The 26076-nt window shown below is 40.6% G+C and overlaps 1 protein-coding gene across 2 annotated transcripts in view; it reads left to right on the forward strand.

Moving 5' to 3' along the window:
• OTUD7A (OTU deubiquitinase 7A) overlaps positions 1 to 26076 on the forward strand; it is a 388394-nt gene that overhangs the window by 182243 nt on the left and 180075 nt on the right. For both annotated transcript variants that reach the window (XM_060401687.1, XM_042235175.2), the window contains exon 2: positions 6437 to 6564. The gene's annotated coding sequence lies outside the window, so the exon portion shown is untranslated. The remainder of the gene's footprint in view (positions 1 to 6436; positions 6565 to 26076) is intronic.

The following is a 26076-nucleotide window of genomic DNA, read 5'->3' on the forward strand; positions in this document are numbered from 1 at the left end:
TATTTCATATTGATGCTATTGTATATGGCATTTTTTACTTGATTTTCTAAATCTTTCTGGTTCATACACACAGAATTGATTTTATATGTTCATTTTGTATCTGAAAGCTTTTATTCTAATAATTTATCAGCAAGATTATGTTTTATGTATTAAGCCGTATTTTCCACAAATAAGGCAGGTTTCTCCTTTCTTTTAAACTTGTCATACTTTTCACTTTAATTAACTTATTTATGCGTCCTTAGTGCTCTGGCTAAGACTTCCAGGAGATTGGTGACCTACAGTGGTGACAGTGTGCTTCCCTGTTAGCTCAGCTGGTAAAGAATCCACCTGTAATGCAGGAGATCCCAGTTGGAGTCCTGGGTCAGAAAGATCCCCTAGAGAAGGGATAGGCTACCCACTCTAGTATTGGGCTTCGCTAGTGACTCAGATGGTAAAGAATCCGCCTGCAGTGTGGGAGACCTGGGCTCAATCCCTGGGTTGGGAAGATTCCCTGGAAGACAGCACAGCAACCCACTCCAGTATCCCTGCCTGGAGAATCCCCATGGACAGAGGAGTCTGGCGGGCTGCAGTCCATGGGGTCGCAAGGAGTCGGACACAACTGAGCGACTAAGCACAGCAGAGCACAATGGTGACTGTGTGACCATATCTTACTCATGATCTTCAAGGAAGGGCATTCAACATCATACAGCATCTCACCATGAAGTGTAATATTTCCTGTCATCTTTTAGAAGATATCCTATATCAGGTTAAAGAGTGTCTATTTCTACGTTGCTACAGATTCTTTTATTGTGAATGGATGTTGAATTATATCAGTGTATGTCTTTTGAATTGGTCATCTGATTTTCCTCTTTAAGTTATAATGTGGTGAATTTATAAGGTTTACACGTTGAACTTATTTTGTTGTCAGTTAATATTAATTTAGGATTTCCTTTTTTAATTTTGGACTAAGATAGCTCATTTTGCCCTTTTATTTTTAACCTTTAGTTTTAGTAGCAATCAGTTGATTAATAATCCAAAAAATACTATATTATCATTTCTTTTAACTAATAATTATTTCTTGTGTCTTACCTTTTCCCATTGGATTTATTTTTCTTTTTATTTGAGTATTTTTTCTGTAAATATTTTCAAGAGTCTGTGGGCAGTGAACCTTCTGAGCCTCTGTATGTCTGTAAACATACATCATCTTTTTCTTGAAAGATAATTTGTCTATCCATATAGTCCTAGGTTCCAAATTCTACTCCCTTCACCTCTTGTCTTAAAATATTTCTCTTTGAATGCTGTGTGCCCAATGGAAAAATCTTTAATTTGATTCTCATTCTTTTGGGTGTTTGTTTATTTTGAAAATATTTTATTATGGGAAAATATACATAACATGGGGCTTTCCCTGGTAGCTCAGGTGGTAAAGAATCTGTCTGCCCTATGGGAGACCCAGGTTTGATTGCTGAGTCAGGAAGATTCTCTGGAGAAGGGAATGGTTACCCACTCCAGTGTTCTTACCTGGAGAATTCCACAAACGGAGGTTACAGTCTGTGGGGTCACAAAGAGTCAGAAACGACTGAGTGACTAACACTTTCGTGCATAAGATAAATGTACCGTAAGTGTCCATTCAGTAGTATTAGGTACATTTACATTGTTATTCAACCATCACCACCATCCCTTCCTAGGACTTTTTCCCTCATTGTAATAACTCTTTATTCATTAAATCCTAACTCAATTCCTCATCTCCCAGACCCTAAGAACTTCCATTCTACTTTCTGCCCCTAAGAATTTAACTATTCTGGATACTTCATATAAGTGGAATCATATAGTGCCTGCCCTTTAATTACTAGCTTATTTCATTTATAATGTCCTCAAGGTTCCTACATGTTATAATGAGTGTAAGAATTTCCTTCCTTTAAAAAAAAAGTTTAATTGGAATATAGTTGATTTACAGCGCTGTGTCGGTTTCAGGTGCACAGCAAAGTGAAGCAGTGATACGCACACATATATCCACTCTTTAGGTTCTCTTCCCATATAGGCCCTTTCAGAGCACTGTGTGGAGTTCCCTGTGCTATACAGTAGCTCCTTACTAGTTTCCATTTTATTTATAGTAATGTGTATACGTACATTCTAAAGGAGATCAGTCCTGGGTGTTCTTTGGAAGGAATGATGCTAAAGCTGAAACTCCAGTACTTTGGCCGCCTCATGCAAAAGAGTTGACTCATTGGAAAAGGCTCTGATGCTGGGAGGGATTGGGGGCAGGAGGAGAAGGGGACGACAGAGGATGAGATGGCTGGATGGCATCACTGACTCGATGGACGTGGGTTTGAGTGAACTCCGGGAGTTGGTGATGGACAGGGAGGCCTGGGATGCTTCAATTCATGGGGTCGCAAAGAGTCAGACACGGCTGTGTGACTGAACTGAACTGAACTGAACTGTATACATTCAATTCCAACCTTCCAATTTATCCCTCCTTCCTTGCCCCCTAGTTTGTTTTCTGCATCTTGGGTGATGTAGACATTTCTCCAGAGAAGACATACAAATGACTAACAAGCACATGAAAAGACCCTCAATTTATTAGAGAAATTCAAATCAAAACTACAATGAGGTATTATCTCACACCGATCAGAATGGCCATCAACAAATCTATAAACAATATAAATGCTGGAGAGGGTGTGGAGGAAAGGGAACCCTCTTGCACTGTTGATGGTAATGTAAATTGGTACAGCCATTATGGAGAATAGTATAAAGGTTCCTTAAAAAACTACAAATAAAACTCCCATGCATGCGTGCATGCTAAGATGTTTCAGTCATGTCCCACTCCTTGTGACTCTATGGACTGTAGCCCGCCAGGCTCCTCTGTCCATGGGATTCTCCAGGCAAGAATACTGGAGTGGGTTGCCGTGCCCTCCTCCAGGGCATCTTCCAACCCAGAGATCGAACTCACATCTCTTATGTCTCCTGCGTTGGCAGGCAGGTTGTTTACCACTAGTGCTACCTGGAAAGCCCCATAAAACTACCACATGATCCAGAAATCCCACTACTGGGCATATATCCAGAGGAAACCATAATTTAAAAAGACACATGTACCCCAGTGTTCATTGCAGCACTGTTTACAAAAGCCAGGACATAAAAGCAACGTAGATGTCTATTGACAGATGAATGGATAAACAAGTTTTGGTACATATGCATGATAGAATATTACTCAGCTATAAAAAGGAAACATATTTGAGTCAATTCTATGAGGTGGATGAGGTGAATGAACCTAGAGCCTATTATACAGAGTGATATAAGTCATAAAGAGAAAGACAAATATTGTATTAATATATTAACGTATATATATGGAATCTAGAAAGATGGTACTGATAATCCTATTTGCAGGACAGCAAAAGAGATGGAGACATAAAGGACAGATTTTGGACACAGTGTGGGAAGGAGAGAGTGGGATAATTTGAGAGAGTAACATTGAAACATATATATTACTGTATGTAAAGTAGATGGCCAGTGGGAATTTGCTGTATGATTCAGGGAACCCAAAGCCTCTGTGACAACCTAGAGGGGTGGGATGGGGAAGGAGGTTAAAGAGGAAGGGGACATATGTATATCTATGGCTGACTCATGATGACGTAGGCAGAAACCATCACAATATTATAAGCAATTATCATCCAATTAAAAATAAAATTTTAAAAACCTAAAAATAGAGCTACCATATGATCCAGCAAACCCCAGTCGTGGGCATATATTCAGAGAAAAACACGATTCAAAAAGATACACACACCCCAGTGTTCACTGCGGCACTGTTTACAATAGCCAGGACATGGAAGCAAACGAAATGCCTATCAGCAGAGGAATGGATAAAGGAAATGTGGTTCATGTATACAGTGGAGGATTACTCACCCATGCAAGAAATGAAATAATGCCATTTGCAGCAACATGAATGGACCTAGGGATTGTCCGACAGAGAAAGGTAAATATCATATGATATCACTTAAATTAACTTCCTTCCTTTTTAAAAACTGAATCATACTTCATTGTATGGCTAGACCTCATTTTTTTAATCTGTTCATTCATTGATGGGGACTTGAGTTACTTCCACCTTTTGGCTATTGTGAATAATTCTGATCAACAAGACTGTACAAATGTCTATTCAAATCTCAGCTCTAGCCAGAACTAGAATTGCTGTATCATATGGTAATTCTTTGTTTAATTTTTTGTGGTTCCTCATCTTGATTACAGAGTTTTCTATAGAAGTTTTCTATAGAAGCTGTACCATTTTACATTCCCACCAGCAATGCAAAAGGGTTCCAGTTTTCTTGTTTGTTTGTTTGTTTTTTCCCTCCTAATGGCTGTGAAATGGTATCTCACTGTGGTTTTGGTTTGCATTTTTCTACTGATTACTGATGTCGAGTACCTTTTCATGTGATTATTGGCCATTTGTATATCTTATTTGAACAAATGGGTATTAAAGTTCTTTATTTTTAAACTGAGTTGTTTGGGTTTTCTCTTGAGTTGTAGGCATTCTTTATATATTCTGGATATTAATCGATCACTTATCAGCTATATGGTTAGCAAATTTTTTCTCCTATCCCATAGGTTGCCTTTTCATTCTGTGTCATTTGATGTGCAGAAGTTTTTAATGAAGTTTAAATTTTTTGTTGCTTGTGCTATTTGTAACATATCCAAGTTATCATTGCCAAATCCAAGATCATGAAGATTTTCCTCTAAAAGTATACTTTTAGCCCTTAAATACAGGTTTTTGATCCATTTTAAAGTAACTTTGAAGTATTTGGAGAAGGGCATGGCAACCCACTCCAGTATTCTTGCCAGGAGAATTCCATGGACGGGGGAGCCTGGTGGGCTACTGTCTGTGGGGTTGCCAAGAGTCAGACACAACTGAGCGACTAATGCTTTAAGGTATGGTGTAAGGTAAGGGCCCAGCTTCATTTTTTTGTATGTGGATATCCAAGTTTTCCCAATAGTGTGAGAACTTTGTTCTTATCAAAATTGATTTTGGCTATGGATTCTCATTCTTTTGAATTTAGTGTCTTCCAATGTCTATTTAAAAATTCAGTTAGGTTTATGAGGATATGTGATTTACCCATGTGGGTATAGAGGTCAAAGGGGAAACCAGCCTGGGTTCTGGAGCCTCAGGGTGCTCAGGATCTACAGAGACTGGACTGGCCATACCCAGGCTGTGGGTGCACCCCCTGAGAGGCAGTCTCTGGATGCAGGAGAGATCCTCAGACTTCACCCAGAACCTGTGTGTTAACATGGAAGAGAGCGGGGTCCTGGTACTGTGTGTAGGGTGTGACCCAGCTCCTTCCCCTCACCTGTGCAGTCATGGCCCTCCTAGCTTATGAGTGTCCTGGGGTTCTGATGCCTGCCAGAAAAGCCCATATCACAGATAAGCAAGTAGATCTCAGGAGTCAGCATGCCACTCATGTTATTTGCCCCCCCCCAACACTGCTGGGGAGCACCCTGCACTCACCTGGACTGAGGTGTGGTCCACAGGAACCCTCCTGACTCAAGATGCTGTTGGTGACACTCTGCCCCCCTGCCCTGGTGAACTCCACCAGGAACAAGGAGTGGTCATCAGCCTGACCTCTTGAATTTCCTGAGGACCACACCATACCCTGGCAAGGATGATGATGAATAGCTTTCTAACTTTGTGATTCCCAGTGGTCTGTGCCACCTGAGGTTCTCATGGGATGTCAGAAGTTGAGCTTCTGTCTGTGAGCCTCTCTGTGCACCTATCCTGGAGCATCAGCATAGCCCGTGGACTTCTCATGACTCTGACCTCACAGTCACTTCCTTGAGTTGACACTCACTTAGGAGACTTTTCCTTTTATCCCGAACTAACTCTCAATGCCTTCATTTATTTAAAAATTAAAGGGTGGGATGGTGTGTGAGGGAGGGAGATGCAGGGGCATGGGGTTCACTGTCAAGACCATTTCAAGGTCAAACTCTGTATCTTGAGTACAGTGGTGGTTACACAGGTGTAAACATTTTGTCAAAATCTATGTACTTAAGGGGCTTCCCTGATAGCTCAGTTGGTCCACCTGTAATGCAGGAGACCCCCTTGTGGCTCAGCTGGTAAAGAATCCACCTGCAACGCAAGAGACCTAGGTTCAATCCCTGGGTTGGAAAGATCCCCTGGAGAAGGGAACAGCTACCCACTCCAGTATTCTGGCCTGGAGAATTCCATGGACTTACAGTCACAAAGAGTCAGACATGACTGAGTGACTTTCATGTTCATACTTTCGTATACTTAAAATACATGTATTTTATTATGTGTAACCTATTTGTCAATAAAGCTTATTTAAACAATTTTTAAAGACCATTTCAAGTTCATAGCATACCAAATATTTTAAATCATTTTAAAATTTGAAATATAAAAGTTTTAAGTTCTTACTTCTGATGAAATGTAAATGTTTTCTTTCATTATTATCTTTTTCAGAGTTCTCAGGGGCTGTGGTCCCACGCCATCCACTGGGGCAACAATGGGCCATTTTCAGCAGAGACAGTGCCACGTTGCTCCAGGTGCCTGACTGCCACCCACCTCCAGTGAATTGCAGTGTCTGAAAAGTGAGTTCCATGTTCATGGGGTCTGTCGTGACTATGCTGGGGTGGGGCAAGTGCAATCAACATCTCCAACAAGAGAGCTTGTTGTGGTCCTGGGAACAGAGGACCTGAAAATCAGGTTTAAAGCCAGGGAGCAAGAGTGCATTAATTTACTTGCTGAAGTCCATTGAGAGGAAATTATGAAATGGATTTCATGTTGCATTAAGATTTGTATTTAGAATAGTAAACATCACCCTTCTAAAGAACATGGCTGTAGTGAATAACCAGGAGGTAATTTGATTTATACTAGTGCAGAATTTATTAAGCAACTCTGTTGCCATCTGTAGGTATCATGATTGATTTTTAAAATATTAGAAGGGTAACTTAGGCAAAAGACTAAAGTCTTATATTACCATATTAATTGCTTTTATTTTTAATGTTCTTCTTAGTGCTTGTCCAGAAATAGAATTTTTATCTAGTTGATATCAGAGAGTAGCAATTCTTTTACCTTATGACTCTTCAAACAAATTTCTTCGTTTACTCTTTTGCCTACTTTTCCTTTTGATAAACTCCAGACTCTTAGGAAAATGGAAAAAGAGGGCAGTGAACACCTGTGTTCTTCACTCAGATTTACTAGATGTTTACCCAAGTACACACTCAGATAACATACACACACGGAGGGATTGTAAATATGGATGTGTGTGTGTTATGGATGCATGTTCAGTTTTTTCTCTGAATCATTTGTACATAAGCTGTAGACATCATGACATACTTTGCATATATCTCTTAAATTCATAGACTATCTTCTTCAAAACTGTCCTATAATACCATTATCACTGTGGAAGTCAACATTGATAAAGCAGTGTTTTCCAATATATAGTTCCAATTCAAATACCCCTGCTGCTGCTGCTACTGCTAAGTCACTTCAGTCGTGTCCGACTCTGTGCAACCCCATAGATGGCAGCCCACCAGACTCCCCAGTCCCTGGGATTCTCCAAGCAAGAACACTGGAGTGGGCTGCCATTTCCTTCTCAAATACCCCAGGTTGCCCCCAGATATCCGTTATAACTGTCTTTCCTTATTTAGTATTTGATTAAATGTCATTCACTGAGTCCAGTTATATCTCTTTGTTGTTAGTAAGCTGTGCCCAACTCTTTGCGACCCCATGGACTGCAACACGCCAGGCTTCCCTGTCCTTCACCATCTCTTGAAGTTTGCTCAAACTCATACCTATTGTTGGTGATGCCATCCAACCGTCTCATCCTCTGTTTCCCCCTTCTCCTGCCTTCAATCTTTCCAAACATCTTGAGTCTTTTCCATTGAGTCGGCTCTTCATATCAGGTAGCCAGAGTATTGGAACTTTAGCTTCAGCATCAGTCCCCGCAGTGAATATTCATGGTTGATTTCCTTTAGGATTGACTGGTTTAATCTTGGGGTTCTAGGGACAACCCTGTTTTTGTTTTTGTCTTCTGCAATGTTCACATATTTGTAAAGAATCTAAGCCTTTTGTTTTGTAGAGTATCTCATGGGAGTTGTCTGACTGTTTCTTTCGTCCTTAGCTGCAGGTAGACATCTCGTGTATTTGCCTCGCATTTACATCATCATGACCTAGTATTGGCAGTGACGAGTTCAGCTGGCCAAGGTGGTTTCTGCCAGAGCTCTCCTTTATGATGTTACCTTATTTGTTTCTTCTATTAATAAGTAATCTGTGGGGTGAGGTTTGAGATCATAGAAATATTCTCTTTCCCAGATAATTTTCACCAATGATTTTGGCACCCATTGCTGGTCATATTATGATTTTTCACTAATCATTCAATCTGCGCGTCAGACTTCCTTCCCTGTAACGTAGTCCTCCCTTTTTTACTTCTTCCACGTCTGTGAGATCACACAAGAGAGTATCTGGGTAGTCAAGAGAAACTCTGAAATGAGACTGTATAGGTGTGCCCCTTGTCTCTGTCACATGCTGACCAGACGACCTGGGCAAATGCTTCACTTCACAACCCTCAGTGCCCTCGTGTTTAACGCTGGTGACAGGAGTAAGTCCTGCGAGCGGTGTCCAGTGGGGCTGGAGCCACGGTTGGTGCTCACTGGGAATGATTACAGAGGCAGGAAGGATGGTTGATGCCCAGTGAGTGCTGCTCCAACCCTGAGTTCATCTGTGACCCGTGAAAGCTGATTCGGACCTTTGGCCAAAAGGCTGATGAACATTAATGACAGGGCAGAGCCCTAGTCTGAGTGCTCATAATCTAGGTCCCTACACTTAGAAGGTTGCGCAGAGAAGCAAACTCATGGCAGGAAGCATCCACCAGCGAACAGTGTTCCCACGAGGTGACTTCACCCCCTGTTCTGGTTACTCCTCACACTCTCAGTCACACTCCCTTCCTCCCTGCTGCAGGCCTGGACCTCCCTGGCCTGCTGTCTGTTTGCCTTTCAGTTACAGATAATTAATTGGACTTCTTGTCTGAAGGTTATTAGATTTCTTTCTGTTTCGATTTAGTCACTCTGGTTTTATTCAGTCCCTATGGTTTTATTTTCTGGCCGTGGAATCTTCCTTAAGAATGTTTTAGAAATTTTACCAGGGAAATAGCTTGTGAATATACATGTGATTTCCAAGCTACATGTGGACATGGATTAGATTGCTTCTGGAGAGTACTTCTAGCTACTAGATTATCTTCAAAACGCTTCCTCTGTACGTTTTACTTGTCTCATTTTCTTCCCCACAGTGCTTTCTTTTTTTCTATTGAAGTATAGTTGATTTACAATGTTGTGTTAATTACTGCTGTACAGCAAAGTGATTCAGTTATACATGTATATGCATTCTTTTTTATATTCTATTCCATTACAGTATATCACAAGATATTGAATATATTTTTCCATGCTATAAAGTAGGACCTTGTTGTTTATAAAAGCTTGCGTGTGCTAACCCCAGCCTCCCCCTTGGCAAACTTCCCTGCGATTCTTAAAAGCAGATGAGGGCTGGTGTGATAAAGGATGCTTGTGGCTGCAGCCAGTGTGCTTCCTGCTTGTCAGACAGCTTGCAGGATGGCTCTATGGTGTCCCCTGTTTTCCTGCTTTCCAGAGTGATAGCCAGCCCAGCTGGCATCCCCAACCCAAAGCTCCCATGAAGTTTCCCACCTCCTTCTTCTGGTTTCCTCCTCCTTAGCAGTTTATGAGCTGAGGCCCCTCTGCCTGTCTCTGTGTCCCTTTGGGATGAATTCCTTGGGGAAAGAACTAGGTTGTAGGTCTGACATCAACTTGATGGGATGCGTGGAGCAAAGTTGAAAATCAGATCTCTGCTTCTGCAGAGACACAGAAGAGAGCACTTGGGTTTGTTGTTGTTTTTTTGATTGAAATATAGTTGATTTATTTACAATATTGTGTTAGTTTCAGGTATACAGCACAATGATCTATTTATACATATATGTATATTTTTTTACCTTCCCTTTCATTATAGGTTATTACGAGATATTGAATATAGTTCCCTGTGCAATCCTGGAAATCTTTGTTGATTACTTGAGTTTCATTTGAACACGTGGGTAGAAATATCAGGGTGGCCCTTTTTTTTTTTTCATTTCCTAGTATGCACCATGAGGAATTTCTGCCCCCTTGAAAACCTGAGTTACTTAGTTTTGAGAGGCGTGCTCCAAACCAGCATGCTTAAGCATGGCCTTGAGGCAACTTGAAGGCTCAGAGAAGCCCCTCTTGGAGAAGCCCCCTCCCTGAGGTTGGCAGGCCCTGGGCCTCGTGGGGGTCCTCCCCGGCAACCCTGGGCCAGGACCCTGAGTCCCTCTCTTCCGCTCCCTTTTCCTGCTTCCTTGTGCCTGACAGGAAGGACCTCAGTCTTCTCCTGTAGCTGCTTCCCTGGATCCCAGGAGCTCATGTTCTTCTGGGGCAGGTGTGATCAGGGCGCTGTGTTTGTCTGTGTCACACACACCCACACTTCCCCAGGAAGGATGGGCCCATGCCACCCCAGGTCGTGAGGAAGGTAGCAGAGCCGGGGGCCTGAGATCCCCCCAGGGGACCTGGCTTTGCCCGTTGGTGCCAAACTCGGGGCAGTGGGCTGGGGATGCTGGGCAGACGGGCTGTGCCTCCATCCATGGGAAACATTGGCTCTTGGGCTCTGAGGTTCTGGGGTCTTGGGGTCAAGTGCTCACTCCCACTTTCTAGCTGGGTGGCCCTGACTCCCCAGCTGCCCAAGGAGTCAGTGGTTCCCCAGGGGGTTGGCCTCAGAGCAAATAAAATGTTGAAATTAACTACCTCAAACTTGCTGTTCTCCAAAGCTGCAAAGCTTCTTATTTGATCTTGAGCTAGCACTTAAGTGTTTGAGTGATATTGGCTTCATCGTTCTTTCCTCAGGGGAGTTATACATATATATTCTGCTTAAAAGTGTCATTTCTTTCTTAACTCAGACAGCTGATCCCATAAACTTTATTGTGCATCACCTTTTGTGAACCAGCCTTTTAAAATTTATTAATATTTTTTATTTACAAAACAGAAATAGAACCACAGACACAGAAACAAACGTACGTTACCAAAGGGGAAAGGGGGTGGCGGATAAGTTAGGAGTCTGGAATTAACATATACACACAGTTATCAACATATATATAAAATAGAGGGCTTCCCAGATGTTTCAGCAGTAAAGAATCTGCCTGCAACGCAGGAGACCTGGGTTCGATCCCTGGGTGGGGAAAATCCCCTGGAGGAGGAAACAGCAACCCACTCCAGTATTCTTGCCTGGAGAATTCCATGGACAGAGGAGCTTGGCAGGCTACAGTCCATGGAGTTGCAAAGAGTCGGACACGACTGAGTGACTCACACACACACACACACAACACATATAAAATAGAAAAACAAGGACTGCTATATAGCACAGGGAGCAATACTCAGTATCTTATAACAATCTATAAGGGAGAAGAATCTGAAAAAATACATATATTGTTGTTGTTGTTTAGTTAATAAGTCTTGACTGACTCTTTTGCGACCCAGTGGACTGTAGCCCGCTAGGCTCCTTCTGTCCATGGGATTTCTCAGGGAAGAATACTAGAGTGGGTTGCCACTTTTCATTCTCCGTGGGCTCTTCCCAACCCAGGGTTTGAATCCATGTCTCCTACATTGGCAGGCGGGTTCTCTGCTGCCACCAGGGAAGGCCTGTATAAGATAAGTTCTTTTGATATGACATAAAAGCAAATCTTCTGAAAGAATGGTACTCCAGAGGGTTTTATTAGGTGTCTAAAGTTATTAGTTTAAGAATATATTTGCAACTAAATGAATAGATAATTACAACAGTAATAATTGTATATAACCTATTTTTGGTACCCACTGTGGGTGAGGCACTGTGTTGTGTAGTCACCCCTAGAACCATGTAAAACAGGAGCTACTATCCTCATTTCAAAGGGAGGCAGTGAGAGCCAGGGATGAAATTGATTGTCCCAGTTTATTTGCAGGCCTGTGTGCATTTGTATTTCAATATAAGTGTTCCTAGTGATTAAAGCTTGAAACTCAGATATCCAAAGAGTACAATGAGTAGATTAACACATTCAGGTCATAAAGTTGTCAGGTAAGTATAGGAAACTGATTGGGTTCTTAATAATCTACCTATCTCAATGTCAGCTATTATAAAATATTACAGAGCCATCCAGGGCGATGCAGTCTGTAGATGTCTTTTTCCTTTTTATTTGTTTGTTCCTTCATTTAGGTAAACTGGCTTCTTCTGTTTGGAGAGATAGATACTTAGATAAAACTGAATTTTATAATAGCCCGTTCTAGCGTAAAAGCTGAAATTCTCCTTTGCTTGTGAAATTTAATTATTTTTTAATGGAAAAGAGCTATCACATCTACTCCCTTTGTTTCACTTCTTGTAAATATGCTGGAAACGTCAAGTGTAAATATCTAGCTCACTGGAACTTCTGTCTAAATATCCCCTAGATAGCTTTCCAGACCCCTTTAACATGCACACACACACACACACAAACACACAGACACACAGTTATGCAAGGATCCATACATGCTTATGCATACATGCATATATATGCATCCACATCCAACAGAAACACAAGTACACGTACTCATGCACTGAACACAGAAGCTCACACACATATACTCCTACACGTGCACAAAGTCACACGTGAACACCTCAGTACACATGCACACATGGTCTGTAATTCAAGTGGAGTTCATTTTTATATGTGGTGTGAGGTCTAGATTGAGGTGTTTTTGTGTCTTTTGCTTCTGCGTATGACTGTCAGTTGGTTCTAGGATCGCTGTCTGAAGTCTATCCTTTTCCCATCAATTGCCCGGTACCTTTGCCAAAATCTCAGCTGTCTGTTTTCTCTTCCATTGATCTGTGTATCTATCCTCTCCCAAATACCACACTGTCTTGCCCACAGTAGGTTTATAATGCATTTTTAAGCAGCATGAATCCTCCAAATTTTTTCTTTTTTCAAAATTGTTTCAAAAATCTGGTTCCTTCATCTTTCCGTGTAAGTTTTAGGCTTGTCCGTGTCTACAAAGAATCCTGCTTAGATGTTGAATGGGATTGTATTTAATTTGTAGATGATTTGAGGGTAACTGACTTCTTAACTGCACTGTATCTTGCAATCCATGCTAGTAGTACGTCTCTTCATTTATTTAGGTCATGGTTGGTCTCTTTTGTCTGATTTTTGTGAGCTCCCTACAGTTTTGTTTCAGGAATATGTCCTTGCTTTGTTGATCTTCAGGTCTATACACATCCTGCTCCACCTGTTTGGCTCTGTCCTTACTTCCCACCCACCCCCCATATTCACGTGGAGATCAGCTCTCTGCCTCTTCACTTGCAAAATTCTTAGTTCTTCTGCAGGTGAGAGATCACTTCCTCAGCCCTGTTAATTCTCTCCTCCATGCCTATGTAGGACAGGCTTATCTCTCTATAGCACTAAGCACCACATAATGTCACTGCTTCTTTAGTTTGTTCTTTTTGGCCACCTGCCTGAATACTCTTTGAAGGAAGAGCCCAAGCCTGATTTTGGATTGCACATAACAGAGAAAGGGCTTAGTGAACAATAGTTGTTTATGGAAATGGAGAAATAAAGAAGTGCAGGGAAATGAAAGGAGGAAGATAAACTAATAGTTAATGAGGCTCTAGTCTGTGTCAATCACTGTGTCAGGGCAGAGACAGATAAATTGATTGATTGATAGAGAAAAATTAAACTGACAGATAGTCACTAGGCAGTAAAACAGATAGATATAAAGTAGAGGGAGGGAGGAAGATAAAAGTAGGTGGATAGACAGATAAAGGCAGACAATCAGATGAATACACCAACAGACGGATATATGTAGATAGAGAAATGGGTTGAAACACAGACAGACATAGAGACTAGAAGATGGACAGACAATTACTAGATTAGATAAACAGTAGTAAGATAGACAAAAAATCAGGGAAAAGGGAGGTAGGCTGACAGTAAGATAGATATTTATATGAATACATAGTGAGATAGCTAAGCATATCATCAGATAGACACAAAGCCAAACAGAAAAGGAAAGAGATTGAAAAGTAGAGAGATCGGTAAGTAGTCAGGTTGGCAGGTAGGCAGAAATAGAGAAGGGAGGGAGGGATATAGTTTAACTTAAGTTTAGTTAATCTTAACAAAATTATAAGAAAGATGTGGTATATTCCCCCCTTGTATAGATGAGGAAAAGATTGAAGGGACTTTAGTGACCATCCAGAGGTCATTCTTACAGAGGATGGCATTGCCCAGGTCTCATCAATCTGGCCTTTCTCCTTTGCTTCTCTGACTTCCATCACTGCCTTACCAACTGAGCCTTTCCTTTCTCTTGTTCCCTACAGTTTCCAGGCTTGAGCCCACCTGTCATTTCTTATCTAATTGAATAGCTTCTGCAGAAAATAATACTTCAAGTAGATTGTATCATGTGAGCACAAAGCAGAGCTCCAAAAGCCAGAAGTAAAAGTAAAAGGAGGACTGTGACTTTTTACACATTGTCCTACACATGAGATTCTTTTCCCTTTCAATAGTTTTAATTATTCTATAATACATGGATATTCTCATGTGCCTTAGAGAAATGTTCATATTGACACCTAAGGGACAGGTCATGTCCTGGTGCCATAGGTAGTGCAAACATTCCTCTTTGACAAACAGTCCTTTTGGATATTTCCAACTGTGCTGCAAAGAACATCCTTATACGCACATCCTTGTGCACTTGAGCATGCCTGACTCTATGAAAGATACCAAGAGGCAGAACTACATTTAAACAACTTAGATACTGAACAAAAGGCTCTCCACTGACCTCACCACAAACCCTATATACTCCCCCCAGTGGTGGAAAAAATAACCCATTTCAACTCATCAGGGCTGATTTTCCCAAACTTAATTTTTAAATTTAATTTATTTATTTTTAGTTGGAGGATAATTGATTTACGGTGTTGTTTTAGTTTCTGCCATACATCAACATGAATCACCTGTGGTGGTAATGGTTTAGTTGCTAAGTTGTGTCTGACTTAAAAAAAAAAACTATCTATTTTTTAACTGAAGGATAATTGCTTTACAGAACTTTGTTGTTTTCTGTCAAACATCAACAATAATCAGCCATAGGTTCACCCACAGGTGTCCCCTCCCTCCTGAATCTCCCTCCCATCTTCCTCCCCATCCCACCCCTCTAGATTGTTACAGAGCCCCTGTTTGAGTTCCCTGAGTCATACAGTAAATTTCCATTGACTATCTATTTTACATATGGTATTGTAAGTTTCCATGTTACTCTCTCCATACATCTCACTCTCTCCCTCCTCCCCTCGCCCTGTGTCCATAAGTCTGTTCTCTATGTCTGTTTCTCCACTGCTGCCCTGAAAATTAATTTAACAGTGCCATCTTCCTAGATTCCATATATATATATATATATATATATATATATATATATATGTATATGTATGTTCAGTTCAGTCACTCAGTCATGTCCGACTCTTTGCGACCCCATGAATTGCAGCACGCCAGGCCTCCCTGTCCATCACCAACTCCTGGAGTTCACGCAAACTCATGTGCATCGAGTCGGTGATGCCATCCAGCCATCTCATCCTCTGTCGTCCCCTTCTCCTCCTGCCACCAATCCCTCCCAGCATCAGTATATGATATTTATATTTCTCTTTCTGACTAACTTCACTCTGTATAATAGGCTCTAGGTTTGTCCACCTCATTAGAACTGACTCAAATGTGTTCCTTTTTTGTGGCTGAGTAATATTCTATTGTATATATGTACCACAGATTCTTTATCCATTCACCTGTCAATGGACGTCTAGGTTGCTTCCATGTCCTAGCTATTATAAATAGTGCTGCCCTGAAAATTGGGGTACATATGTCTTTTTCAATTCTGGTTTCATTAGAGTATATGCCCAGTAGTAGAATTGCTGGGCCATGTGGTAGTTTTATTCCTAGATTTTTAAGGAATCTCCTTACTGCTCTCCATAGTGGCTGTATCAGTTTGCATTCCCACTAACTGTGTAAGAGAGATTCCTTTTCTTCATACCTTTTCCAAAATTTATTGTTTCTAGACTTTTTGATGATGGCCATTCTGACCTGTGTGAGATGACACCTGATTGTGATTTTGATGGTATTTCTCTACAGAAGACATACAGAATGCTAATAAACACATGAAAAGATGCTCTGCCCATCTTTTGATTGGGTTCTTTGTTTTTCTGATATTGAGCTTCACGAGCTACTTGTATATTTTAAAGATTAATCTTTTGGCAGTTGCTTCATTTAAAGTTATTCTCTCCCATTCTTTTCATCTTGTTTATGGCTTCCTTTGCTGTGCAAAAGCTTTTAAGTTTAATTAGTTCCCACCTTTATTTTTGTTTTTATTCCATTACTGTAGAAGATGGGTCATGGAGAATCTTGCTATGATTTATGTCAAGGAGTGTTCTGCGTATGTTTTCCTCTAAGAGTTTTATAGTTTCTGGTCTTACATTCAGGTCTTTAATTCATTTCGAGTTTATCTTTATGTATAGTGTTAAGAAATGTTCAAATTTCATTATTTTACACATGCTGCTAAGTCACTAGCTGTCCAGTTTTCCAGCACCACTTACTAAAGAGACAGTTTTTTCTCCATTGTATATTCTTCCTTCTTCTGTCAAAGATGAGGTGCCCATAGGTGCGTGGGTTTATCTCTGAGCTTGCTATCTTGTTCCATTGGTCCATATTTCTATTTTTGTGCCAGCTACACTATCTTGATGACTGTAGCTTTGTCATATAGTCTGAAGTCAAGAAGGTTGATTCCTTTGGCTCTCCATTTCTCTTTCTTAAGTTTGCTTTGGCTATCTGAGGTCTTTTGTATTTTCATACAAATTGTTAAATTTTTTGCTCTAGTTCTCTGAAAAATGCCATTGATAGGGATTGCATTGAATCTGTTGAAGAAGGCACTGGCGACCCACTCCAGTACTCTTGCCTGGAAAATCCCATGGATGGAGGAGCCTGGTAGGCTGCAGTCTATGGAGTTGCCGAGTCAGACATGACTGAGCGACTTTGCTTTCACTTTTCACTTTCATGCATTGGAGAAGGAAATGGCAACCCATTCCAGTGTTCTTGCCTGGAGAATCCCAGGGTTGGAGGAGCCTGGTGGGCTGCCATCTATGGGGTTGCACAGAGTTGAACACAACTGATGTGACTTAGCAGCAGCAGCAGCATTGAATCTGTAGATTGTTTTGGGTAGTATAGTCATTTTCACAATATTGATTCTTTAAATCCAAGAACCCAGTATTATCTCTTCATCTCTTTATGTTGTCTTTGATTTCTTTCATCAGTATGTTGTAAGTTTCTGTGTACAGTTCTTTTGTCTCCTTAAGTAGGTACATTCCTACGTGTTTTATTCTTTTTGTTGCAGTGGTGAATGGGATTGATTGCTTAATTTCTCTTTCTGATTTTTCATCATTAGTGTATAGGAATGCAAGGGATTTTTGTGTTTTGAGTTTGTATCCTACAACTTTACTAAATTTGCTTATTAGTTCTAGTAATTTTCTGATAGGATCTTTAGGGTTTTCTGTGTATAGTCATGCTATCTGCAAACAGTAAGAGTTTCTTTTCCAATATGGATTCCTTTCTTTTTTTTTTTCCAATCTGGATTCCTTTTATTTCTATTTATTGTCTGATTGCCATGGCTAGGACTTTCAGAACTGTTGAATAATAGTGGTGAGAGTGGGCTCTCTTGTCTTGTTCCTGATCTTACAGGATATGCTTTCAGTTTTTCACCATTGAGAATAATGTTTAATATATATGGCCTTTATTTTGTTGAGATAGGTTCCTTTTGTGCCTATTTTCTGAAGAGTTTTATCATAAATGGGTACTGAATTTTATGAAAAGCTTTTTCTACATCTATTGAGATTATCATATGATTTTTATCTTTTGATTTGTTAACACATGTATCATATTGATTGATTTGCAAATACTGAAGAATCCTTAAATCTCTTGGATAAACCTGACTTGATCATGGCATATGATCCTTTCAATAAGTTGTTGGATTCTGTTTGCTAAAATTTTGTTGAGGATTTTTGTATCTATGTTCATAAGTGATATTGGCTTATAATTTTCTTTTTTGTGATGTCTTTCTCTGGTTTTGGTATCACGGTGATGGTGGCCTCATAAAATGAGATGGAAATGTTCCTTCCTCTGAAATTGTTTGGATGGGTTTGAGAAGGACAGGCATTAGCTCTTCTCTAAACGTTTGATAGAATTCGCCTGTGAAACCATCTGTCCGTAGGCTTTTGTTTCTTGGGAGATTTTTGGTCACAGTTTTTATTTCAGTGCCTGTGATTGACTTGTTCATAATTTCTGTTTCTTCTTGTTTCAGTCTTGAAGGTTGAACTTTTCTAAGAATTTGTCCATTTCTTCCAGGTTGTCCATTTCATTGGCTTATAGTTGCTCATAATAGTCACGTATGATCTTTGTATTTCTGCATTGTCTGTTGTAACCCCCTTCTTTTTTATCATTCCAATTTTGTTGATTTGAGTCTTTTCCTTTTTTCTCTTGATGAGTCTGGCCGGTGTTTTGTCAGTTTTGTTTATCTTCTCAAAGAACCACTTTTAATTTTATGATCTTTACTGTTGTTTCCTTCACTTCTTTTTTATTTATTTGTGGTTTGATCTTTGCACACAGATTCTTTTACCATCTGAGGCACCAGGGGAGCCCCAAGTTTAGGTTGTATATTTGATGTTTTTCTTATTTCTTGGGGTAGAATTGCATTGCTATAAATGGCACCCCACTCCAGTACTCTTGCCTAGAAAATCCCATGGACGGAGGAACCTGGTAGGCTGCAGTCCATGGGGTCGCTAAGAGTCGGACACAACTGAGTGACTTTACTTTCACTCTTCACTTTCATGCATTGGAGAAGGAAATGGCAACCCACTCCAGTGTTCTTTCCTGGAGAATCCCAGGGACGGGGTAGCCTGATGGGCTGCCGTCTATGGGGTCGCACAGTCGGACACGACTGAAGCGACTTAGCAGCAGCGGCAGCAGCAAACTTCCCTCTTAGAACTGCTTTTGCTGCATCCCATAGGTTTTGAGTTGTATTTTCATTGTCATTTGTTTCTAGGTATTTTTTAATTTCCCCTTTGATTTCCTCAGTAACCTGTTGGTTATCTAGAATCATAATGTTTAATCCCCATGTATTTGTGTTTTTTACAGTTTTTTTGTCATTTATATTTAGTCTCATAGCGTTGTGCTCAGAAAAGATACTTGATAGGATTTCAGCTTTCTTAAATTTACCAATGTTTGGTTTGTGACCCAAGATGTGATCTATCCTGGAGAATGTTCTGTGTATACTTGAGAAGTATATTCTTTGGTACTTGGATGGAACGTCTTAAAGATATCATTTGGGTTCATCTGGTCTAATGTGTCATTTAAGGCTATGTTTGCTTATAAATTTTCTGTTTTGATGATCTGTGCATTGGTGTAAGTAGGATGTTAAAGTCCCCTACTATTATTGTGTTACTGTCTGTTTCCCCTTTTATGTCTGTTAGTGTTTGCCTTATGTATTGAGGTGCTCCTATGTTGGGTGCATAAATATTTACAATTTTCATGTCTTCTTGAATTTGATCCCTTGATCATTATATAGTATCCTTCTTTTATCTCATATAATATTCTTTAAGGTCTATTTTGTCTAATATGAGAATTGCTGCTCTGGCTTCCTTTCGATTTCCATTTGCATGGAGTATCTTTTCCCATCCTCTTACTTTCAGTCTGTATGTGTCCCTAGATCTGAAGTGGGGCTCTTGTAGACAGCATATGTGTAGGCTTGTTTTTGTATCCATTCAACAACTCTGTGTCTTTCCGTTGAAGTGTTTAATCCATTTACATTTAAAGTAATTATTATATGTGCATTCCTATTGACATTTTATCAATTGTTCTGCATTTGCTTTTGTAGGTCTTTTCCTTCTCTTGTGTCTCCTGCCTACAGAAATCTCTTTAGCATTTGTTGTAAAGCTGTTTTGGTGGTGCTAAATACTCTTAACTTTTGCTTGTCTGTAAAACTTTTGATTTCTCTATCAATTTTGAATGAGCTCCTCACTAGGTAATCTTGGTTGTAGATTTTCACTTTTCATTACTTCAAATATATCCTGCCATTCCTTTCTGGCCTGCAGAGTTTCTACTGAAAGATCAGCTGTTAATTGTATGGGGTTTCCTTTGTATGTTACATGTTGCTTTTCCCTTGCCTCTTTTAATATTTTTTCTTTGTGTTTAATTTTTGTTGGTTGATTAATGTGTCTTGGGGTGTTTCTCCTTGGATGCTTCTCCTATTTCTTTTCCCATGTTAGAGAAAATTTCAACTATAACTTCTTCAAAAATTTTCTCAGACCCTTTCTTTTTCTCTTCTTCTTCTGGGACCCATATCATTTGAATGTTGGTGCATTTAATATTGTCCCAGAGGTCTCTGAGACTATCATCAATTCTTTTCATTCTTTTTTTCTTTATTCTGCTCTTCAACAGTAATTTCTACCATATTATCTTCCAACTCACTTATCTGTTTTGCCTCAGGTATCCTGCCATTGATTTCTTCTAGAGTATTTTTAATTTTAGCAATTGTATTTTTGTCACTGTTTATTTATTCTTTAACTCTTCTAGATCTTTTTTAATGTGTTAAATGATTCTTGCATTTTCTCCATTCTATTTTTGAGATTTTGGATCATCTTTACTATCATTATTCTGAATTTTTTCAGGTAGTTTGCCTATTACCTCTTCATTTGTTTAGTCTTAGGGGTTTTTACCCTGCTTCTTCATTTGTGCAATAGTTCTCTGTCTTTTCAGTTTATCCAATTTACTGTGTTTGAGGTTTCCTTTCCCCGGGCTATAGGATCACAGTTCCTTTTGCTTTTGGTCTCTGGCCTCTTCAGGTGAGGTTTCTTCAGTGTCCTGTGTAGGTTTTGTGTTGGGAGGTATTTGTCCTGTGTTCTGGTGGTAGGAGGTGAGTTTTTCCCTCTGATGGGCAGAGCTGTGTGAGGTGGTATGATTTGAGGTGTCTGTGGGATGCCTATCTGCTGATGATTAGGTTTGTGATCTTCCCTTGCTTGTTGTTTGGCTGAGGCTTCCAGTGCTGGGTGCTGTCAGCAGTTAGGTGGTGCCAAGTCTTGGATACAGGTGGAGGCCTTCATGCGAGTTCTCACTAATTAATACTCCCTGGGGTCAGGAGTTCTCTGGCAGTCTAGTGTCCTGGACTCAGCATTCCCACCCCAATGGCCCAATATCTGGTCAAGAAACCCCTAAAAAGCTGATTATTATGGCAATAAAGGGGATTTAAACAAACAAAACAAAACAGAAAACAAAAAACAAAAAAAAAAAAACAAAAAATGGACCCCAGATAAATGGTAAATGCAAAATCAGAAATATAGAATATAGAAACAGGAACATACACACACAAACAACCAAAACCAGAGCAGTCTGAAGTGAATGACATAGCAAGAGAGTGACCCAGTGAGCAAAGGAAACCAAAATTGTTATCAATCAATTAAAAACAAAACTGAAACACCAAACAGAAACCAAGACCAAAGTAGAGTGTCAACGCAAAGAAAACAAATCAAACTAACAAACATAGTGAAAAAAAGAAAGAAAAGAATAGAAAAGTTAAATAATGTATATATATATACATATATATATAATAACTACAACAAGAAAAGAGCAAAACAAAAACAAACAAACAAAATCACAGAACTGCAGAACTGCAGAAAGCCGAAGTAGAAGTAAAGGAAATTAAAAGTGTGATTTTTTTAAAAAGTTCTCAAAAGCCTAAATAGAGATAATAATGATAAAAATAACAAACCACAGCTACAGAGAAAAAGAGAAAAAGTCCTGAACCAACTACAGAAAAATCAAAATATAAGAATATAAGTGTTTTCCTTGAGTCTCAGCTGTCAGTATCTTTTCCCCCTCTGTGAGCCATAGCCCACCTCTGCTTCCCTAGGAGACCCTCCAGTACTGGGTGGGGGTGGGGGGCTGGTCTCTCTGGACCTACTGTGATGAAGCTGAGCCTATTCTGGCCCTGCTTCTACGTGTTGTTGCCTCCAGTGTCCACAGCTGCCAGAGCTAGGGCATTTTCTTTTGTGGGAACACTCACTGTCCTTTTATATATTCCTTAGAGTCAGAGTCTACCTAGTTGATCATGTGGATTTAATCTACAGCTTTTACAGCTGGTGGAAAGGTTTTGGTCCTCTTCCTTAGCAACTCCACCCCTGGGGCCCAGTTGTGTTTTTATCCCCACCTTTGCATGTGGGTCATCCCTGGGAGTCTGCTCTTGAGGCTGTCTTTGAGGATTTGAGCCTGCCCCAGTGAGCAACGGGCATGGAGGTGGTGTGGCTGCTTGAATCACAGAGCCCCTGTTAGTGCCAGATTTGCAGGGAAGCTGATAGCCATCGGTGTGGGAGATATCGCACTATTAGGGCTTTTCCCCAGCCTCTGAAACTCTGCCCCAGTGAGGGCCGAGCATAGAGGTGGCATGGCTGCTTTGATCACAGAGACCCCAGGGCACCAGGTGCACCATGAAGCCAGCAGCCACAGGTGTAGAAGATACGGCGCTTTTAGAAAACTAGTCTCTGGTAGCTGGCATTCAAAGGGCCTCCCTGGCTGGTCCTTCTCTGTAGCTTGGTGCAGCAGGCACTCAAAGGGCCACCCTCTCTGTTGGTCTTTCTCTGTTGGTCAGCTGTTGGCGCCAGTAAGTGGGAAGAGAAAGCCTGCAGTGATGGCTCTATCCCCTGCACGTGACTCAGCAGTCACGCCCTGCCTGTATAGCTGCCAGGCTTCCCTCCAAAGGCATTCCCCGCCACAATTCCCTGTCTCCCATCACCTCAGCCCATCTCCCCATAGTCAACAGCAGTCCTCACCCTGGAATTGCTCTCCATTCCCTACACCCCTGCTGCCAGCAGTGAGTTGTGTCACTGTGCAAGGTACGTAGGGCCACGGCATGGACTGTCTGTGTGGTTCTCACTCCATTCAGAGTATCAGAGATCAGCTATTTCACTCTCCGACAGCCTCAAGTGCTTCCCCTCTGTCCCAACTGATTGCCCTGACGTGGAGATTTCAGCTCCCTCAGTCCCCAGGTGCAGATCCAGCCCCGCTCACTCTCCTCCTCTTTTTCTCTTCCTTCTTCATCCTACTGAGTTTTGCATGGCTTTATATATTCTTTTCCAGTGGTCAGGGACACCTGCCAACTCTTAGCTGGTGCTCTGTGAGATCTTCTACATCTGAAGACATATTCCTGATGCATCCATGGAGAGAGATGCACTCCACTTCCCATGCCATCTTCAGGACCCTCCAAACTTAATTTTTTGAGGAGCCTATCTGTGGAGTAGGGGTTGGGTGGGCATGGTTAATGGATATCTTATGGTTAAATTTGTATTCCCTTCATTGTTACTAAGGTTGATTATCTTTCCATATACTGATTTGTCGTGTGGGCTTCCTATAAACTTCACATTCATATGATTTGCCAATTTTTTTTCTTGTTCTGTGAATCTTTAATTATTTGGATATGTTCATTTTCTATTCTGAATGTCAGTTCCTTGTTCATTATACATTTTCCAAAATTTTCTCCTGTTCTGTCTAACTTTGAAGTTTTTGCAGGATTTGTTTTTTCATTCAAAAGTTTAGTTATTGATTTGGCACTTTTGCTGTTATTCATTTCATCAGATTTTTCTATGATGGCTTTTGCTTTTTGTATTTTAAGAAGGCTTTCTGTATGAGTCAGGACAGGCTAAATGCTACAACAATCGTCCCCCAAACTCTGGTGCTTTAACACAGTACAGTTTTACTTTTTGCCATCTGTCAGTCAGTGCAGTGTGGGTAGCATGGAGAGCTCTCTCTCCCTTCCTCCCCCCGCCCATCTCACCTCTCCCCCTCCTCCTTCCCTCTCCTCCTCCTTTTCCCTCTCTCTCCCTTCTTCCTCTGCTTCCTGTTCTTCTTCCTCTCTTCCTCCGCCTCCCTATCTCTCCCCTCCCACCCCTTCCTCTTTCTTATTCACCTCTCTCTTTCCCTCTCAATCTCTTTTATACACACATAAACACACACATTTTCCATCCTCTCACTGGTCTCTCTGTCTGCCCCTTTCCACACTACTTTAATCACAGTTCTTTTATGTTTGATGTGTGATAGAACAGACTTCTGAATCCACTTTGATCTTTATCAAAAGTGCTTTGGAATTTCTTGCTTCTTTATTCTTCTGTGTTTTAGAAACTGTCATATTCCATAACAGGTCTGTTCTGGTGGTACTGAAGTTATGGTATGAATTAGAATCTTAAAAATAGTCTTCCCATCCTTTTAGTTTTCTTTCTCGCCTTAAATATTGTTTTCTGTCCAAACAGAAAATTTATTTCATGTTTGATGTGTGAACCCTAGTTAATTATAGAAACTTTTAATGAAGCAGATCTTTTGTTTTTTATAAAAGTGATTAATTGGCTAATGTTGGTATGTAAAAAAAAAGTATTGATTTTTTTAAATGTTGGTCTTGTTCCAGCCGTTTAAAATGTTCTTCTTTGTTCTAAGACTTGGTCGTGGGCTTGTTCTAAATTTGGATGGCACTGCTTCTAAAGTTTGTATTATTAGATAGGATAATTGTTATAAGTTTGGAATACCCTTTAATAAGTAAAGGAAGTTTTCTTCTATTCCTGGTTCATTTTGAGTTGTATAATGAATGATGTGAGCTTTTTGGCATCTTTTGAGATGATCATATGTTTTTTCTTCTGGAGAGTGTTAATATAGCATACTCGCATTAGGATCATGTTTGGCTGTTAGTAACAGAGAGAAGAAATAATAGGGAATTTAGTAGGAGGGAAATTTTTCTCCTCTCTCATGAGTCTGGGGTAAGCATTTCAGTGATGGCAACTCCGTGAATCCCCAGGACTGCCTTCCTGCCTCCTGAACCTCCCTGTACCCTTATCTCCATTATCCTACTGGGGCTAGGGCTCCAGAGTCCTTTGTCTTTCTCTGTCTTTTTCTACAGTTGGATTCACTGTTTAAGATTTTCATCCATGTTTATAAATGACATTAGCCCATGACTTTTTCTCTTTTCTTTTCTTTCTTTTCTAATTTTGACATCTGAATTATTCTCCCTTCATGTAGCAACTAGGAATCTAAGTTCAGCTATAAGTCACCAAGCATTTGACTTACTTGGCTAGAACTGATAGGTATTTATATGAGAAGAATGATGGGAAGTCCAGAGAGGTGACGTCTAGGGCCTGGGCAAAGTTCAGTGATACCATCAGGATTGGACTTGTTACCCCACCAACCTGCATGTTGGGTCATCCTCTGGCTTTCTCAAAGACCGAAGATGGCAGATATACTTGGAGATGGTATTTCCTTGCCTAAGGCAGAAAGGAGGAAGAAAGCCAGTGGGAAAGGACTGTGTCAGTTAAGCCTGACCCCTTCTGTCAGGGAAGCAACGGCTTTCCCATCAACTCAACACGGTCGACTCCTGTCTCCTATCACATAGACCTGGATCATTCAGTGCAGCTGCATCCGGGTTGGTGAATCTGAGTTCAAGGAGGGGAGATTTCAGTGACCAACTCTGAACCACTTGGATTCATTACCCAGTACTAGGAATATTATCGGTCTCCAAATATCAACGGTTCTGCACTGCAACCTGATAAACCAAGAATTTGCCAGTGGTAGGTGAGTAGGTATGGAGTAGGCAACAAGAACATGAATGAGCACTTTGCTATTTCTTTCTACATTCTTGATCCATCTTTCACTGTTACCAAATCTTTGTGTCTTTGTTTTCCTAGCACAGTACATGTCCATTCTCTACTAAGAAATTCCCAGTGGTTTCCCGCTGGCCTCATGTTAGAATCTAGCTTCTTACCTTCAGCCCACAGGTCTGACTCTGACCTTTACGTGTAGTCACCATGCCCACAGCTCTCCTGCTTCTGGTATCCCTGGACCCAGAAACTTAAAAATGTGTTTTGCCTTTTGGCCTGTGCTTATAGTGTCCTTCCAGCTTGGAATGTCTTCTATTCAGCCTTCCTAAATCCTCAAAAACTCATCCTACATTCGGCCTTTTTCATTCTGCCAGGCAGAAGGAACT

Source organism: Ovis aries, chromosome 18, assembly GCF_016772045.2.
Source record: "Ovis aries strain OAR_USU_Benz2616 breed Rambouillet chromosome 18, ARS-UI_Ramb_v3.0, whole genome shotgun sequence".
NCBI classification, from domain to species: Eukaryota; Metazoa; Chordata; class Mammalia; order Artiodactyla; family Bovidae; genus Ovis; species Ovis aries.